The sequence below is a fragment of the Poecilia reticulata genome, linkage group LG6 (genome assembly GCF_000633615.1).
Source record: "Poecilia reticulata strain Guanapo linkage group LG6, Guppy_female_1.0+MT, whole genome shotgun sequence".
In the NCBI taxonomy this organism is placed as follows: Eukaryota; Metazoa; Chordata; class Actinopteri; order Cyprinodontiformes; family Poeciliidae; genus Poecilia; species Poecilia reticulata.
Window position 1 is genome coordinate 2,127,547 of NC_024336.1, and position 20,876 is coordinate 2,148,422.

The following is a 20,876-nucleotide window of genomic DNA, read 5'->3' on the forward strand; positions in this document are numbered from 1 at the left end:
GGACGCAAGCCAAGCTCCTCAGATGGTCCGCACGGAGCCCTCGGCTAGGCCTCATCACTCGCCAGCTGTTCCGCTGGCCAACGACTGGCATTCTGTCGCGGGCTGGTTTCCAAGGCAACTCACGCCATGTCCCCCACCAAAATCAAACCTTTCTGCATCCTCTTCCCTGAAACCATTTCTGGAGGCTTGACAGCTTTACTGTCTGCTCCCGCGGCATTGTGTAAATACAATGTGTTAGCTGCCACTGCTGCCCACTCGGTCATTCAAATGGCATCTCAAACTACTCCGTTGATTGGTCACCGGAGCGTCATTTGTCATTTTCGCTACGACTCCGACAACCTGGACAATTCCCAGCCCGTTACACCCCTCATGGACATGGAGCAACTCGGCCATAAATTTATCACTAGCCCATGCCATTACCTTTAGCTTGACGGCCCTCAAGCAACAGCAGTGCAATAATAGAGAATAGATTTTATCCCGTACGGAGTTGAGGCTTTTGCCTGTGCTTTATTTCCTGCTTCTGGCCTCCAAGATGAAGGAGAAAATAAGATAGCCAGTGAAGTGTTATACCTACCTTAATGAAAGGTTTTAAACTGATGCTGGTATTGACTCAGAGGACCCAGGAGCATACCTGTGAATCAGTTGCAGTGTCATAGATGGAGATCAAGAACGTGGGAAACTTTCCTGTACAATAAACCCAGAGCAGGACTAAACAAAGCTCAGGATTGATGTGTCTTATATCCTCTGTATCTTTTTGCGGTGCAGGGGGAGTCCCTTGTGAAATGAGAAAAGAGGAATATGACAAAAAGCCAAGTTTATATGTAGAGCGCATTTCAGCAACATTTCAAAGCGCTTTGCATCATGGAAACGTAATAGAGTCACCAAAAAATATTAAAAAAATATTGCTACAGTACAGACAAAAAGTTTGGACACAATGAGTTTCCTTTATTTTCATGACTATTGACATTGTAGATTCACACAGAAGGCATCAAAACTATGAATTAACACGTGGAAATATGTACTAAACAAAAAAGTGTAAAACAACTGAAAATACACCTTATATTCTATTTTCTTCAAAGTAGCCACCTTTTGCTGTGATTACTGCTTTGCACACACTCTGCATTCTCTTGATGAGTTTCAAGAGTTAGTCACCTGAAATGCTTTTCACTTCACAGGTTATGCCCTGTCAGGTTAATAAGTGGGATTTCTTGCCTTATAAATGGGTTTGGGACCATCAGTTGTGTTGTGCAGAAGTCAGGTGGACACACAGCTGATAGTTCTACTGAATAGAAGACAAAAGCAGCTAAGTAAAGAAAAACGAGTGGCCATCATTACTTTAAGAAATGAAGGTCAGTCAGTCCGAAAAATTGGGAAAACTTTGAAAGTGTCCCCAAGTGCAGTCGCAAAAACCATYAAGYGCTACAAAGAAACTGGCTCACATGAGGACCGCCCCAGGAAAGGAAGACCAAGAGTCACCTCTGCTGCGGAGGAGAAGTTCATCCGAGACACCAGCCTCAGAAATCGCAGGTTAACAGCAGCTCAGATTAGAGACCAGGTCAATGCCACACAGAGTTCTAGCAGCAGACTCATCTCTGCAACAACTGTTAAGAGGAGACTGTGTGAATCAGGCCATCATGGAAGAATAGCTGCTAGGAAACCACTGCTAAGGACAGGCAACAAGCAGAAGAGACTTGTTTGGGCTAAAGAACACAAGGAATGGACATTAGACTAGTGGAAATCTGTGCTTTGGTCTGATGAGTCCAAATTTGAGATCTTTGGTTCCAACCACTGCAGAAAAGGTGAACGGATGGACTCTACATGCCTGGTTCCCACCGTGAAGCATGGAGGAGGAGGTGTGATGGTGTGGGAGTTCTTTGCTGGTGATACTGTTGGGGATTTATTCAAAATTGAAGGCATACTGAACCAGCATGGCTACCACAACATCTTGCAGCGTCATGCTATTCCATCCGGTTTGCGTTTAGTTGGACCATCATTTATTTGTCAACAGGACAATGACCCCAAACACACCTCAAGGCTGTGTAAGGGCTATTTGACTAAGAAGGAGAGTGATGGGATGCTGCGCCAGATGACCTGACCTCCACAGTCACCAGACCTGAACCCAATCGAGATGGTTTGGGGTGAGCTGGACCGCAGAGTGAAGGCAAAAGGACCAACAAGTGCTAAGCATCTCTGGGAACTTCTTCAGGACTGTTGGAAGACCATTTCAGGTSACGACCTCTTGAAGCTCATCAAGAGAATGCCAAGAGTGTGTGAAGCAGTAATCAAAGCAAAAGGTGGCTACTTTGAAGAACCTAGAATATAAGACATATTTTCAGTTGTTTCACACACTTTTGTTAAGTATATAATTCCRCATGTGTTAATTCATAGTTTTGATGCCTTCAGTGTGAATCTACAATTTTCATAGTCATGAAAATAAAGAAAACTCTTTGAATGAAAAGGTGTCCAGACTTTTGGTCTGTACTGTATGTGTACACAAAGGCTAATACATACGATAACCATTGAAGATAAGTTTCCACCAAAACATCTTTCCTAGGAAAAACAAGGAAATGTCTGAGGTTGAAACGAAATTATTTGTGTTCATAGTTCACAAACTATAGTTCACAGCCCCAGCTTGAACTACTTCTCATAAAAGTATTGTATTTTGCCTAAAATAAAATTAAAAAATAAATATATGTCATGATGTCGTTAACAAATAACATGGGTCATGGTATTGCCTAGCATCCATTTCTTACCCTTATATCAAGAAAATGTTATTTTATGAGGACTGCATTTCCAAAATTGTTGCTCTTGTTCACATATTTTAATTCTGTTCCCGGAGCTGAGCTATATACTGTATGATGCTGTATATATAGCTTAGCTATATATGTATATTCAATTCAATTCAAAAATACGTTATTAATCTCAAAGGGATATTAAATTTATATGCACTATGTATGTGTGTATCTGTGCGTGTCTTTTTAAAAAAAAATTTACAGAAAAGTGTTCCATTTAGTCTGCATTAGAACATCGATGACATTTAACTCTTCTACTGCTGTTTTTGCACTTGAACGCACAGTAACTGTGAAAACGAGAACTACTGAAAGTTGAAGTAAAAAGCCTTTATGCATTTCACAGCCATTAAAGTCGCAATAAATTCAGATGTCTCTATATACAATTGTGCTCGTGAGGGAGTTAACGCACCACAATGTTCCTCTTTAATCCTGATTCTGCTTTAAAACTTTTGCTGACAACATCTTTTATCATGTAAATTAAGTACATTTGTTTTGTTCTTTCAGTTCCTTACCTGCAGAGCAGTCGGAGTTTTTATCTGCAGCTTCTCCTTTTGCCCTAAAGTAATGAAATAAAACATCGGACAGCTGGAGAAAGCCTGAATGTCAACTGACAGTTTTAGAGGCTGGAGTTTAAGCCTTCAGGTTTCACACAGAAAGCAAAGCCAAAGGCGACAGAGTCCAGTTTAAAGCAAGAGTAGACACATGGGCAAATAGAGGAACTCACAAAGCTGAACTGCATCTCTACTGTTGCACACTTGACATGAAATGCTATTGCTCTTTCTCTGTGAAATATCTAAATTTTGCTGCCAAAAGCCAACGTGTGACTCTTTGGTTCACCCCCGAACAGAGCGCCGTAAATGAAAGGTGTGCTACCTTCAGGCTGTCCACTTAAAAACTCCAATGTTGAGTTCAGAGTTCTAAAATATGTGAGCTCCACTCATGAATGTGCTAATTTCAACTCATTCTGGCACAACAGTGCTTAAATTTCAAGTTATGATAATTTTATCAGTTTGATTGATTCGCTTTTCAGATTTCAATATGAAGACTTAATCAAGAAAATATTGATCAAAACCTGCTAAACTCAGAAATATGTTTCAAGTTCTTCATGCTCAAATCCTAATTTAGCTTTTTATTGTGTAATAAGTCCAATAAGTCCATTTTAACTGGTTAACAGGTGAAGACATAGCCAGGCAGAGAGCTAGCCTTCAGCGGGCTGCTGTCTAAACATGCTTAGCTAGCTTAGCTACTCTATATGATTCCACACCGGGATTGTCTGTCTTTCACAACCAGAAACATTTCCACACAGCCATATTTTTCTTTCTTGCAAAAAGAAGTAAAAGTATAGCAGCTGTATGTCAGCTAACTGCTAGGCCACATGGGCTTTGTTTGACTAAATGTTAGTGGTAATGTTTGGTTGAACAACACTACCTCCCGTGTTAATGCACAGACATCATGTAGCGGAACTTTTTTAATTTACTTAGTTACTTTTTTATTACATTTAATTCCGTAGGTGTCTGCTAATATAAAATATGACGCTAGATAAATGCATAAATAATACTAATGCTAATAAATAATCATTTGTAAGCTTCACCAAAATGTTACTGCCTCCATTATTTCATTTTGATCCAAAAGCAAAATAGAAATACATTTTAATATTGTGAAATAATTTGTATTGTGTATCTTTAAAAAAAAATGTTTCATGTTACTTTTAAAGATAGTTGACTGACTAATTGAAAAAGTAGATAAATCCTTGTTTTCTGTCCTTTTTCTCGTAAGGCTTTGGACACAAGTACCATGATTTTGAAAACGACTACGTCCACCACATCATTTAAAAAATAAATGTGTACATACAGGATTGGTTTTAGAAAAGTTTTCATACACATGAACCCATACAAGTTGTTTTAAACATTCCAGACTCATAGAGGCCAATGTAGCACAAAGCTAAAACCTACGTCAGCCAATCATATTGCTTCAAAACAATCTGACTTTCTGATAGGAATAAAACATGGCGACACGACGTACATTTGTGTGGACAGATATATAGGTTGAACTCATTTTAAAAAGCATATTAGAATATAAAGTTAATAAAACACAAAACAACTTCATGTCTAACCACGTATGGGGATATATTGCAGCATTATTAATTGCAGCCTGTAACCATAAATCTGTTTCCCCATGTAGCTACATAAACACAAACAGAGTTTAATCAATTCTCCGCTTTGATCAGCGTTTTTATAATCCTTTTTCGTAACAATAAAAAGAGTCTTCACGAGGATGAAGGGCCAAAATGCATAAGAATCTGTTAGTTTTCCCCAACTACATGTGGACTAGACCAAAACCATCTGAATATTTCAGTAGATTTTTTTTTCAAAAGCTCAATAAACCTTGGTACCTGGTGAAGAACACACGACAAGCAAAGCTGGATCTTACATGAAGGAACCTCAGCAGGTGGTGACTCTGACCCTGTGATTCGGCTAGTTGATCAATAACGATAATAGGCGTTCATCTGCGGCTCGCCCCTGGGGATCATGTCTCGGAGGTGCCTCGTCTTTGAGATGCATTGTGTTTGAGACGCCATTCGGAATACAATTTCCTGTGTACCACCGACGCGGTGCTGATGATATGAGCTGCTAATGAAAAGAATCAGTGGAGCCTATCAACCATGATCATGTCCAAATAAGGCAGAAAGATGAAAGGAATGAGAAACACTTTAAAAAAAACACAATGTCTCACAATATTTATTTAAAAACGTTGATATCTTTCAAAAATGTTAAACTCCATAAGCAGACATCCCAACAAAAACATTTTTTAGTTTTACATTTTTAACCAGACTCACTGTGATTGCATGATAGTTCTTCCAAACAAACAACTCTACTTGTCCCAGACGTGACCCATTTGGCCATATTTTACCCCAAATTATTAACTGTAGCATGTGAGAGCATGTTGTCCAAGAGCTGGACCCAGCAGCATAATGAGTGTGTTCGCTCTCTCTCATAAAAATTTGTTATACATTCATTATGTATTAATGCTAATGAACTATTCATGACAGAAGAAAATTAGCAAATATAATCGTGGAGAAATAAAGAATATTCCTAACACTTTGAGACCAGTAGGTGCTTGGAAGTGCAGATATCTGGTGAGGACAGGGGGGGAACTCGTTAAAGGTTGCACCGAGCTACGGGGCTCACCCTCTCCCCTTCTTCCCTACCTCCCTCTCTACCCCGCCTCAGCTGCCACACCGCCTTCTCGCAGACTCGTTCTGAGTGGAGCGCGGAGCCTCTGCCGCTGAGCTGTAGCCTGAGAACAGCACGACTCCTGTCCTCCCCACACCTTTACACCCTCATTATCGGCCACCATCTGCCCGACCTCAGCCTCGCATCACTCCTCTCCACCCAGCAGGGCCATCAGCACTCCCTTCTCGCTCGCCAAAGCAGGCCCAGCTGCCATCTTTCTCGCAGTTCCACATTTGTCCGCTCTGGCAATGTCTTGTGCTTTGTAATCCCTCTGTCTTGAGTCCATCTTACAACAACAAGTGTGTGTAAGCTGTTAAACCAGAAACACTCGACACTGTAGTGGTCTGACGCCTTCGTGTGGTTCCTGCTGACTTCTTATCATTTTTAGTACCAATAAAATTATAAGAAAAGGTAATAATATATAACTGTGACACTGGCTGCATTTCCATTGCAAACAGGCGCAAGTCTGTGTCTTTATTTTACTAACGTTAAAAAACATGATTTTGCTATTGTGGCGTTTCCATTAAATAGAAAATGGAATTAAAATCTCCCGTGAATAAGCTTATTAACGCCATAAGTCATTAAAAATCATGGCAGTGACAGATATAAACAGTCACATAAGATATATTCATAATTCAGCTGTAGTGCCAGCGCTTGTCATCTATCAGTTAGGCATTGGAGTGACAAGCCCCGCCCACTTGGGAGCAGCTTTGTATGCAGTGTTTTACGAGACTTGTAGTTGATTTTACAGAAGAGTTATGGATTCAACATGTTGGAATGACACATTTTTTTTATTAATTGTGCGATGCAGTGTTTGCTCTGGTGGAGGCAGCTCCACATTGTCTGGAAAAACAAAACAAAGCAAAAAAAAAACATCATCCTCCTTCTACTTCCTGTCGTCTTCTTCGTCCTTTTCTCCAGTGGTAACATCCGACGATTGATCACGTGACACCTGTGATGGAGAGAAGTGTTTTGATGCAGCTGAAAATCTCTTGCTGTTGAGTCCTGGGAGGCTACATTCTGTCAGGAATTATTTCATGGAGCAAATGGAAATGGGATGAAACGTTTTACTCAAGAGGTGGGAGACATATGGCAAAAGGTCAACGGGCCGGGACTCCATCTTGCGACGCCCTGTGCCATCGCTTTGTCCAATTGAGCTAAAAATGTTAACACTTTAAAATCTCTGCAAATTATTAATTAAAACCTAATTGAGATTGTGAGGTTGGGGGAATGTGCTAATTAAACATATCTGTCATTCTGTGGCGGGAACAGCATAGCACCTGGAACAGAGAACATCTGCTCTGATATCTGTTCAACTAAGTTTCTTTCTTTGTTCAGCATGATTTGCAACAATAAATGAAGGAAATGACACCTTTTCTAATACTCAATCCATAAACAGCAGTTTCCTCTTACAAAGCCTCTCTCACCACTGCTGTGCTTTGTCTGACTTTATTTTAAACATCTTACTGAGACTCAAAACGGCTAACTTTAAAAGTCTTCATTTATTTACACCTTCCACACCAAGGAGAGTTACTGTTGGTGCCAACTGTTAGCAGTTAGTCATAGTGCGATCACTGACCGAAAGTAGATTGGATTTGTAAGTGTCTGGCAAGTCAAGCTAACAAATTGGTCATTTCCGGTCACTGGCTGATTTCCCTTGTCTGGAGCATATCTAAGTGTGCTGCGGTTTACTGACTTGTCGCGTAAACAATCTCACTCGTGTGATTTTGATCACATTTCTTACGTAATGGAAAAACCGCAAATAAAATTTTGCTCTTTTTGACATTAGCGGAATATCGACAGTCTAACGCACATTTGTAAACTAAATCCAGTTCGTGGCAGCAGTTTAAGTATCAAAATAAAATGTGAATGCGGTCCAGAGTAAACCTCCACCATCTAAGCCATCTGGTGTTCATAGAGTGAATTGATGCGTCCAGTTCTACTATCGGCTCTGAGTTTCCATCTTCATGCTGTCTAAGACTTTGTCTGGAGAGAGAGTTTGCAGAGAGAGAGAGAGAGAGAGAGAGAGAGAGAGAGTGGACTACTGTGGCTTGCCTTGACAGATAAACAGGATTTTGCGGTTGGCACGCCGAAGATTGTCAGCTCCAATCTCTTAAGAGAATTACAACCGCCAGTCAATGCTGGGACATTGGCTCTACAGACAGCGCATCAGACCTTGTGTACCGATGAGCGGGAGATGCTGACTCCCTTGCTGCGATAGTGCCGCATGGTTTATTCATGGAGGATTGAGCCAAGGGCACAGTTCAAGGTACCAACAGCAGTTTTTTTATTTTATTTTAAGGGCTGAAATAGACGCTTTGTGGACAAAACGGTATGTAAAAGTCAGGTTCTTGTCAAAGCCTGGCGTCTAATGTTAAAGAGAAAAGAGTAGTTATAGAGACAGTTTCTCTTCATCTCAGGTTGCCCTAGAGTCACATCGGGAAGATAAAAAGGAGGAAAATCCCGTCTGATCAACGAGTGTTATCATATAACAAATAGCCTTCAGTGTTTTATCTTCTAAGTTTGGAGAAAAAAAAACAAACCCAAATTTTGACCTTTCTCCTTTGAATGGAGCCCTATAGGTCACGCTGCTGTCTTTGCTAAATGTCAGCGGTTAGTGTGTCAAAGCGACGCTGACAGTTTAAACCATGTGGGCTGGTTGAAAGCCACCTCTCAGCCATCTTTGCACTTCATCTGGGTGAGTGTTTCCCCTCATAACGGTGGTTTGTTTTTGATGCTCTCAAAATCAATTGGAACCAGTTGGTTGCCAGCCTGCTTCGGCGTTGAGTGGCATTACTGAGAGATAAGGGAGCTGAGACGTGACGGGCCTTATTAACCAGCCAGCTGTCCTCCTGATTGGATCGTTGCTGTGCTTCTCACTTCCAGGAGGAAGCTTAGCATCTAATTAAACTGTCTGACTTGGATTTGACAAGACTTTAATACATACGTATTACCCAGAAAGAAATGTAGTCTGTTTTTTTTTGGATCTGAGGTTCATTTAAATGTAGTTTTGCTCACAGTGTGATGTTCATAGTAATTTACTGGAAGTACAGATTAGAGTGGAAAGGGAGCAGGTCTGGTTCTATCAATGTCCATCCATGGACATTAATCTGATTTCAAGAAGCCAACATGACTAAATAATTCACTTACCAAAGTGTTAGGGGACTCTTACCAGTTGGAACATGTATTTAATTCAAATTACAGTGAAAACTTTAGATCTGACCAAGCCTGGTAAAAACCACAGCCTTGTTCTATGCTTTGGTTCGTCCAGAGGGTCTGGACCCTCAGCTATTGAGAAATTGCCAAGATAATCTGCGAAAAAGAAAATGTAGTTCTTCAACTTTCTCCTAGTACCAACTGCAGAATTACACCACTCAGTCAGAAACAACCAATCAGAACGAGGAGGAGGGTCTTAGCGCTGTCAATCAGGCTCATGCTCACCCTCTCCTGCTTGCTCTTTGCTATGCTACCGCTGGATCCCCACAACACAGCATGTCATAAATGCTAAGGCTAGTTAGCGTAGCCATTGACAACAGCAGATAAACAGTTTTTCTCTAACAGTAAGTTGTTTTTCCACCATTATGCATTAAGGAGCATGCACAGGGTTGATTGACAGCTTTAAGCCCCTCCCCCTGGATTTGATTGGTTGTTTTTGACCAGGTATATTTTTGCAAATTGCAATACTAGCTTTGGGAGGAGATGGATCAGCTTGAATTTTCTGTTCCACAGATTACTCATCTCATACCATGCTGTCACGACACAGAGACAGTTTTAATAAATGTGGGGGGGCGGGGGTGGGGGGGACATATTTTTGTAAAAGTTACATTCTGCGGCTTTAAAGCTGTAGAGTGATATTCTACACTGAGCAAAGACACTGAAAGAATTCCCCGTTTCTGGGTTCGGCTGAGCAACATTTGCTATCAGCAGCATCAGATAACTACGTCTAACTTGGAGTTTCAATATTGCGCCGGCTGCTTCCCCCATATGGTGTCGTACAGTTCCTCCAAGAAGACCCCACCATGCATATTATTGCCTTCTATTCCGAGAGGCTTCCCGCTACGGAGTGTGTGGAGAGAAATGCGGGGATTTCACCAAACGTCTGTGCCCAACAGGGCCAGTCTCCCGACAGCTGTGACCGATAAAGCGGATCCTCTCTCCACAGGAAAAGGAGGAGAGGAAAAAAAAAACTTGTTTGTTGCTCCCTCACCACACTCATCCCACAACTTCTTGTCTTGTCCCCGAGGCACAAACGTCCAACTTCCAAATGCCAACTCAGTCAGGAGTTATTGCTGCTATTTCCCCTGTGAGAAATGTCAGATGGATTGTGATTTTCTGCTTTATGATTTCATGCGAGTGGTGACCATACCGTGTCAGGAAGATACACTGTCCCAGTTTGATAAGTGGGGCATAATAATGACATACCTTCCCACACCCCAAAATAAAACGTAAAAGATAAAACCTCATTTAAGCTCAGCCCAGGCTGCTGGAACTACCAGTTTAACATGTTGCACATTGTTATCACTAGACATTTTCCTGATTTCTTCTACTTTGCATACATTTTTTTTCCTCAAATGTTTGTTGCTAAATTGGTGAAAAATGTCAGTGTAAACAAACAGGAGCTTCTCCTAAGTCTCACATGTGTCATAGACTGGGCTGTAGTGTCTCTGTGAAACAGCAGAATTCATCACACAGTCAACAAATGGCGTCTTTAACAGGCCAGGGCTCAGCTCTTCCCCAACAGACGGCGGCCATTTTGCACTGAGAATAAAACAAGGTGTGAAAACGAGGGCCATGGCACAACTCCAGGGGGAGTACATGTGAATGGACCTTCAATGGCACATCTGACACATTTAGCAGCACTGCGTTTTGTAAAAAAATTATATATATATTTATATACAAGTAGGCCTACGAATTGGATAACTTAAGCTTATAAGCTTAGTGACATTCAGGGGTGCCGATTTATGATGAATGGTCACAAATTAAACAACCACTGCTCGTGTCCAGCCCAATAGGTTTTTAATAATAACAAAAATAAACATTAATCTTTATAAAACTGTAAAGCACTGAATGTGTGGGAAATGTTGCCGTGTTTTTTTGGTGTTAAGGTTCCTGATATTCGCTTGAACGTAATCTCTGCTCTGTCGGCTAGCAGAGCTGTTGTCAGACAGTTGCCATGGCAACGGGTGTGCGAAGATGAAACCAACAAGGAAACAAAAGGAAGAAAAAAAGTATTTGACTGTTTTTGAGTTGTTTCTTCACCTGTTTTTCATTGTTCTTTTTTCCCCCTTTGGGAAAAAAGCGGCTCTCAGCGGCACACTGAGAGCCGCTGCAATTATAGCTTCGTATTCATAATAGTCATCAAATAGGTTAAAATGTTTCATATAGTATTTAGGAGGCTGTCTCCTACAGCGGCAACTATGAAAAATTAAGTGTTCAGTATAAAAAATACATTAGTGTACTGATGACATTGTCTGGGAACAGATGTACTGGAACAGAAGTCTTACCTTGCCACAGATTAATTCTGGATTTGACTTTAACCGTCATGTTTCCCAAAGAATTTCTTGAAATCTAAGCATTTCATTTTTGTGAGGATTTTTCAAGCTATAGCTTTCTTTTTCTTGCTTTTTTTATGAAGTCCATATAAATCCACTAAAGCACTAGTAGTGGAGCCATAGTTTTGCTTAGCCCTTCAGTGATTTTGCTAACTTTGGAAAYATTTAGAGTAGTTAGCTTCTCCTGAATAAACACTTCTGGGTAAATTCTAAAGTGCTAATTTACTTGGCTGAATAAAAAGGAAGAGTGTGGCAAACATGCTAACATGTTGCCATCCATCTAAACTAAAGCAGCCAAGAGGCCTAGCAACAGTGGAGGAGCTCCAGAGATCCATGACTCAGGTGAAGAATCTTTCAGCAGTTCAATGTTTAGTGACGTACTCCACAAATCTGGCTGATGAAGAGTAAAAAGTCATGATGAGGACGCTGAATATTTCATGGAAGAAGCTCTGGTAACATTAGACAGAAACTACCCGCAAAACACAGTGTGGTGGAAAGCTAACCTCCATTTGCTAACTTCTGCTAATGTGCTAATAGCTAACTTGAATAAACATTTAGTGCACTAAGCTTCCCCTAAATTCATTTTACAGATAAATTCTGGTGGGCATACTTTCACTACGCCGCAGTTGAGCTAATTTTCCATTTAGCGCTTTAGCTATCTTTGAAAATATTTAGCACATCATTTTTCCAGAGAAATTCTAAAGAGCTAATTTGCTAGGCTACATTATGAAATTTCAGTTGAATAAAGTCTGACGTCTGAGTTGAAGTTTTTGTTGTCGACTGTTAAGAATTCGTCAAGTAGTCAGACATTTATATTCATGCTCTTATTGTGAAGTGGGTAAAGACTGCTTACGAAGCATTTCCTCTCTACCTGTGATTCGGTGCAGCAAATGATGTTTATTCTGTACCCAGAATGCATCACATTAAATTACACACAGGTGGACTTCTGTGAGCACTTAGTTTCACTGTGTACAAATAAATCCATGTTGCACTTTTCAGGATTTCTGCATACAAAATATTCTAAACTGTCTATCATTTTCCTTCAACTTCATAATTATACACTAGTGTGTTGATCCATTGCATGGAGTTTAATAAAACACATAGAAGTTAGTTGCACCATGTGGTTGAATGGTTTTGAAAACTCTGTAATTTTAGATCAGGTTTGTAACATCAAGGCGTTGGTTAAACTAGTTTTAGAGGCAGCTGAGGAATTTTACAGAGGTTGAAGAATAATGACAGAGTAGGAGCTGCTTAAAGCAGTTCCACAGAGATTTGACTATCATTTGTCATATTTCTGTTAAGTCAAGAATAGAGCAGAAATAAAGAGGCTTATGGGATATTTATAGACTTCCTTTGATGGCTTATTAGCTGGACTGTGAAGCTTTGAAATTAAATATAAATACATGGCGGTGGTGGCAGAGGACCAGAGCTAAATTATCACTTCTGTAGATATCAGAATGAAAATTCACGCAAAAAAGCTTTTTAACATTAAAGTTGAAGCGAAGCTCATATCCTAGGAACACTAAGAGCATTATTTATTTATTTATTTATTTATTTTTTTACATCTGATAGTCCGGTTGACTCGGTTTGATTGGGAACCAAAATTGAAACATTGGTTACATTTTCAGCTGCTGCAGTTTGCTTTCACACTGGACCATATCAAACGATCCAAACTAATTTAAAAACCTGTTCCCCTCCTTGCCTGTGGTGGCGCTGCACCAGGAACCACTGAAGGAAAGGACACAAAAACCTCAGAAGAAGACAAAGAGCACAACTTCCTTCTTCACAAAATGTAAACAAAAATGGAACGTCAGAATGTAGCGGTTGTAGGATTTCTCTCTTGTCTTTGGTAAAATACACAAACAATGTCTCCAGACTCATGCTTTTGTTTTGGTTGGATTTACCCAGAATGCCCTGCGTTGAATTGATTCTGTTAGTACAGTGTTTTCATTATTTTTATTGAGAGCCCTCATTTTGACTCCCCAAAAAGACACTTCCTGTCATTGTGGCCCCTGGGGCCAGTCTTCATCTTGCCTGGCTGTTGAGTTTTTCTCCAGGAGACATTTGACTTGTCCACTTTATGACAGTTTGGCTCTTTTTCCAGACTACAGCTTAGTGGTGACACATCTGAATCAGTTGCACTTATGGAATGTTATTTGTTTTGGTCATGTCCTTGAATCAGAGTCTGGGGTTGTTCAGGTTGAAACACTCTTCAACGATCCCCTTTTGAACGCTCACAAAAACCTAATTGATTAGTTTTAAAATAATTTTTGCCAGATGAGGTTAGACAAGGCCATGTTTGTTTTTTTTTTTACATTAAGTGTATTAAATGCCATGAATTATTCAGATACGCTGAGGAATTAGGCTTAGTATTTTTTCAAAAGCCAGAGCTAAAGCATTGGAGATGATTTAATGCTAAAGAGATGGAACTTTATATCTTAGAGCATGCAGGTTTTCATCTAACAGTGCTAAAGTTTAAACATTATATTCCCTCCAGCTGACTCATCAGCATTTTACTTCAGGAAGACGCATGGTGAGGAATTATTAGAGTTATTAGAATTATTAGCGTAGTCCGAATGACTAGTTTTGCCCTGTTGTTCTATGTTTCGTATGTTTGGGTCACATAATGGTCTCGACGTACAGGTAGCACCGAACAACAGCGAAGGGCGAATGAAACCAACACATTGGAGGTGATTGTGACAACCGTGACAAAAACGGAACTTTTTCTGGCTTTTGCTGTCGTTAGCTCGTCTGTGCACATCTACCTACCATCTTGAGCGAAGTTTGCTGCTCACTTAGTTAGTGGAGGCCATGCGACTGTCACCTTACATCTGTTGGAGTCTCTAGATGTGTTTCCATTAACCACAGAGTGGTGCAAGTTAAAAATGACAAAAATACATTTGTTTAAAGGAAAAGCGGAAACTTAAAAAAAAACTCTAGATTTTGGATAAAAGTATATTTTTGGCGCTAGGATGAGGTGGTTTTTCAGCTGAATCCAAACACTTTTTTCATATCACAGTCGTGTGATCAGCAGGATGTTACCGCTGCCGAAGACGACAAAGAAGACAACAGGAAGTGGTAGGAAGACAATGGATTGTTTTTGGACTGTGGATTGTTTTCACCAGACACTGTTTTGTGCATTGTGCAGTTACTTGATTGATAGCACAATTAAGTAACTATGTTACCTTGAGTTATTATAAAAATTCTATATGTATCAAATATATATAGAAAAAAGTCGTATGGAAAAGTCATAAGTTTTATGTCATTCTACATGTTGAATCTGTAGCTAGTAAAAATGTCCCCAAAATGCTGCATACATATCCGCTCCCAGTTATAAGAGGCTTGTTTCTCCATTGCCTGAGTAAGATGCCGACGTCTCCTCTGATTGGCTGATCAATGACGAGCGCTAACGCCACGGCTGAAACATGAATATGTATTATGTAACTGTTTACATTTGTCTCTACAATGATTTTTAGTGACTTATTGGAGCAACAAGCTTATTCACGTGTTACACTGATTTAATTTCTTATTTAATAGAAACACTGCAATTGTTTAATTCTGGTTTATTTTATTTTTTTAACATTAGCAGAATATAGGAAAAGGTTTCTAATGGAAACGCAGCTTCTTACCGGAGGTTTTGATCTTCAGAACAGACTGAATGAGAAGTACAAGAGTTCTTAGGTCTGTTGTCTGGACCAAACAAGTCCAGCTGTATAATTTTGGATTAAAGCATTCACTCAGGATCAGTCTGCCTTTGATAGATAAAACAGGAGGTTACGGAGGGTTACGAACAAACGCAGTGAAAACAAACGCGGTTCTCTGGGAGAGGGTGCCATGTTTATTTCATCTTTCTGAGGACTGCTTTAAACTAAAAGTGCCAAGGCCCAGACAACAGGATGCTGTCTTTTTCTTTCTAAGCCATCTTCACTTGTTTATTGCACCAGCATGAGGAAGAGTTTGAAGCCATGTTAACTAGATCCAAGGAGAATAAGAAATAATAAAGAAAATGTTTAAAAAATCACAGATATTGTTGGAGGAGGACTTTCTCCTGACCATCACTTTTATAGCCAGTCTTTGAAATATTGAAGATTCAGCAGTCAGATTCAGAACAGAGTTTTGACTGAATCTCTGAATGTCCGTTTACACTGTTCTAGGAAAATTAGGAACAAAATGCTGTAAACCTGTAATTCTAAAAGACAGAGGTCTTCGATTGTTCTTGTTTATTCATCAGTCCAATTTATTTAGAGTCCTCTCCAGTCTGAAACCAACATCAGAATCTGGATGTAATAATGGAAGATCACACATCTGAAGATGCATTTTGGATGCCTAAACATTCATAAAAGCTCACCAAGATTTCCATGAATCGTGCTGGAAGTTTAAGTATTCCCAGGGTTTCACGGATAGCTCCACAGCGCCCCCTGGAAATTTTCAAAACATTCTCCTTGTTTAGCTGACTTTTTCATAAAATCATGAAATTTGGTAGAACTTAACAGAACCTACACAAAACTCTCAAGCACCAATTCCCTACAACAAACAGAAAGTCGGCCATCTTGGGTTGAAATTGCAATTTTGACCCTGTTTTGGTTGTTTTTACCCTCTGCATCTGATTGAACTTCTCAGTCGATCTGCTTTAAAGGGGCAGTATTATGAGTTTTCCAGCCACATTATGGCATTTGTAGCACAATCAAGTAACTATGGTACCTCCAGTTGTTATAAAATGTATATTATAACAACTATATATATATATATATATATATATATATATATATATATATATATATATACTCCCCATTCTTTCTCCGTTTCTCTCCCTCTCTTCTTTCTGGGTGTTGGGTCAGGATGCAACACCTCCACACAGCCACACACATGCTCGGGCCACACGGAGAGAGAGAGCCGAGCTCGTCAATATTTAACGAGGGAAGCACAAAGCTTGGAGAACTTTAATCTCCACTGGATGGTCAGCATGCATATTTAATTGGGTCGGCCCCCCTTCTTGTCGGACAGCAGGGAGAGGATAACTGGCGGGACGGAGAGTTTGAGGAAGTAGCCGGGCCCCATGAATAAGTAAACACATCCAGGCAGTCAGCGGGCCCCCGGTCCGTAACAAGCACATTTGTTTTCTTCTGAAAAGCCGCGTTGTTTACAAGGCGGCAATTAGCGCTCAGGTTTGATCCGTGTCTCAACAGCGTTCGCTTGCTCTCCACTCAGCCCGGCTCTCTGGTAACTCGGCGGCATTCTGTCTCCGCGTTTGGCTCAGGCGAGCAAAGTTTGGTTTCATGGTGCAATAAAAAAAGGGAAAAGGGAAATTAGCTCGTGAGTGTGATGCGCTGCGCTGTCTATGAGACTCCCGTAAAGATCTTCCATCTAAATCTTTGTCTGTTTTGGAAGAGCTCTCCTTTACAGAGATGAACTTGATTTCGGTGAGTCAGTGGTTATTGCGTATACCTGATTCTGCCCAAAAGTTGAGGTCGACTTCAAAGAAGCTGTTTGATATTAAAGTGATTTAATCTCAGCTTCTGGTAAACAAAATATTGGGAAATATGCAATAACTGTGCAGAAATTAGCTTCTCTTTCCTTTTAACTAAATTATTTAAACTGCAGCAGGAACAGTTTTGCGTGTCTGGTTTGCCCTTCTGTCTGGGAAATAAACAACAACAACAACAAAAAGAAGAAGAATTTGTTTGTGATTAAGGTCTAAAGCGTCTCAAAGGGACATCTCAAAAGTTCAACATAATATCCAGAAACACTTTTAAAAATCAAGAAATGTTAAGACTAAGCCTGTTGCAAAAAGCAATTAATCAGCTGATAGCATGATAAATTATAAACAGCATGTCAATTTCCATTCCGATTATTCATATTTTGTTTACACAGACTTCATAATCCATTTTGCTGGTTTAGTTTTATTTTGGATATTTAAAATGTCTTCCAGTTCCAGTGTTGAGCGTTCATCACTAAATTAAAGTTTTGTGAGAACAAACTGGCATTATCATGCCGTTACTAATATATTAATGAAAATTATCTCAAAACAATGTTGTTGTTTATCACAGTAATTACTGTGACAATTTATCACCCATTAACATTCATAATGTAAACACTTACATATATACATATGTATATTATAAATTCATAATTCATCCATGGCGCTAGCGCTCATCTATCAGCCAATCAGAGAAGATGTTGGTGTGTTATTCAGGCATTGGAGCGACAAGCTCTGCCTACTTGTGAGTTGCTACATATGCTGCGTTTTGGGGAAATTTTACATTAGAGTTATGGATTCAACATGTTGGAACGGCAAATTCTATGGTTAATGGAAATGCCACAACGTGACGATGCAACCTAAATATTCTCAATAATTTAAAGGCTTATTTTATCAAATTAAATGATATTTTTACCTTCATCTCTCATTCGTAAGAGTGGAGTTGACTAAATATTTGCTGCTCATAGAATTGACCATTCGGGTCTGTGAAAGTTGAGGGCGTAACCATGGTAACACTATTCAATTTAGGAAAAAGTTGATATTGCCGCAATGTTTTTTTCTTCTTCTTCTATTGCTCTGTGCGAGAACGTACATTTACAAGTACGGCTGGTGGTCTGGGAGTTGTAAAGCAAATTTTAACGCAAAGCATCATGGGTAAAATAAATAAATTAGATGAATAGAGTACAAACATATCAGGACTTACATTGCACATTTCCTTTACATCAAGCACCGATAAATGTTTTTGCTTCCAGGGAATCCAGTTCACTCTGTCGCCTTTTTGTCATCAAACAAATCAACAATAATGTTTACCAAACGGCTTTGTTGTAGTACACACCGGCTTATTAAAACGGCATCTCATTACAGGCATTGAGCTGCCGTTTCACATGAGATTAATTGGGGGGGTTTTTTGGGGGGGTTTTTTGAAAGCACTTTCTCTTCATTATCATTCTGTCTCGCAAATGGGTTCGCCGCAGAGCCAATGCATATTCATTTTTTTGCAGGAAGCTTGGAAATTGCTCAGAAAACGAGCCAAAAGGTGGAGCCGTCGCCAACGCGTCCGACTTAACGCGGATTGACAACAAAACCCGGCGTGGAGGTGAGAACGCCCGAAACACCGCGCCGACCTCCGACCTCTGGGAAACACACGGCGGCGTGTGCGCTTGATCCTTTAAAATCAGTCGGCATGAAATCACGCTAACGGAACATCAAATATTCCACATTTAAAGGGTTATTGATCCACGGGATGTTCATAGAGACGTCTTGTTTCCCCACGTCGTCGGGTAAAGATTTGGATTCAAGGCGTAACTCCTGGCTACTTCTTTCACTCCGAGCGCATTAATAATGCAGGCGAACAAGCTTTTAGTGGATTCTGATTTGCTTTCTCAAAAGGTAGGAGGAAATGTGCAACACACTCTCCTGATAGAGTGAAGGGCTCGTACTTTGATGAGATGAGCGGGGATGTTTCTGCCTCCTCTTTTCTCCCTTTGACGTGGTATTTTGGATGTGTAATGTGTATATTTTGACATCAGAGACGCTCGCTCGGTTTGAAAGCCTGCCTGAGGCGGAGAACTAAACAAAAAGTTTTTCCCTTTTTTTTTTCTTTTTTTTTTTTTTGCCAAGTTATGGACTCTTTTACCTGAGGCAAGATGAAGCACTTCAAAGGCAAAGGGCATCCTTTGTCAGCATCTCAAACTGACAGCAGCAGATCCACCTCGAGAGTAATTGCAAAAAAATAAAAAATAAATAAAAACTGAACTTCTGTTACTAAGACAGAGGAGTCCCTTCGGCTTTCCGCTCAGAAAGGACGCGCTGTGTCAGTGTTGAGCTCTGTGCTGAAACATGATCCCACAGCAGAGTTTACTGTAAATCATTAGAACCCATAAAATATATGAATGTATCTACATGTAAAACGACAAAAACATTTTTTTTTCTCTCTCTGTCCGAAATCAAACCTAACTTCTTTGTTTTGGCTTAGTTAGAATTACCAAAGTTATTTCTATTTGCTAAATGTCAGAAAACTTGGTTAGAAATTTTTTTTTCTCAAGTTTTTTTTTCTTTAATGTTCCTTAGTCGATATCAGGGATAACTTGTCTTTTTAAAATGTATGACTTGGGTCCAACTTTTCAGGTTTCTTTCCACTTTCCTTGAATTCAACAAAAGTTGGAATAAAATTTATTAGAAAAATGCTCTCACCGAGTTTTGTGGCATTGAGGGATAATTTTGGTCAATCTAACTAAACTAGAGCAAGAAAAGTTTGGTTTAATTTGATTTCAAACAGTGAGGATATAAAACGTGTTTCTTTTTTTGCTCAGACAGGAAACTAAGTAATAAGAGAGCGGGTAGACAAGCAGCAAAGGTCACTAGACCGGGATTCGAACCTGCGACGGCCACTTTGATGACTAAGGGGGTTGTGCTTAATTCCTGCGCCACCACAGCACCCGTTTGTGTCTTTTTATTCACTGTACGTAGATATTTGGTTTCAGCTGTACATTTGTTCTACCAGATCAGTAGATAAAACAAAATGAAGTTCTTCTCTTGTTGCCGAAGCAGAAAGGTATTCACATGAGATGTCTGAATTCATACAAGACAAGGATCAGCGCATTGAATTCTGGAATCTAATGAGAGAGAAATTGGTGAAAATCATCGTCATTATTTCAGCCCGGAACATAAATTTCACTGTTAAACGCTTGTTAATGAAACTGTCTTACAGTTGGTTCACTGCCTCGTTAAGCTCCGTCTGATTAGACCAGTAAACTACTCCTACACTTTCTAAAGCAAGTGACTCAAAAAGAGGCTGGCAATTAGTGAAGACTTTTGGACTGATATGTAGAGAAATATGTAATTAATGTTTATACTGTAAGAAACTGGACTGTTGGCAACACCAGCGGGAAAGAAGTTAAAATATATTCATAGCAGTAGTTAGCAATGCTACCATTTACACACATGAACCTGAGGTGAGACTTTATTTTTGAGTTAGCATTGTTTGCACACTGTGTTAATAGACAATTATTCTTAGAGAGCATTTTTGAGGTCAGACACTGATGTTGGACGAGAAGTTCCCTTACATCTATTCCATGTGTTCTGTGTGTTTGAGGTCAGGTTTCTGTGTGGGCCAATGGGAATTCCTCAATACAAAACTCACTCGTCCACGTCATTGTGGATCGGTGCATGTCAAACGAGCCAACACCAAACTGTTCCCACGCAAGGAACACGAATCTGTCCAAAATATCTTCTCCTCCTGCGGGATCAAGAGTTGCTTTCCATCCATCCATCCATCCATCCATCCGTCCGTCCGTCCGTCCGTCCGTCCGTCCGTCCGTCC

The 20,876-nt window shown here is 40.0% G+C and overlaps 1 protein-coding gene across 5 annotated transcripts in view; it reads left to right on the forward strand.

The window, feature by feature from the left end:
* The window catches only part of mgat4c (mgat4 family member C), a 138,043-nt gene that overhangs the window by 97,474 nt on the left and 19,693 nt on the right, over positions 1–20,876 (forward strand). Inside the window, exon 3 of one of the 5 annotated variants that reach the window (XM_008410878.2) lies at positions 18,556–18,650. The exons of the other annotated variants lie outside the window; for them this stretch is intronic. The gene's annotated coding sequence lies outside the window, so the exon portion shown is untranslated. The remainder of the gene's footprint in view (positions 1–18,555; positions 18,651–20,876) is intronic. 5 annotated transcript variants of the gene reach the window in all.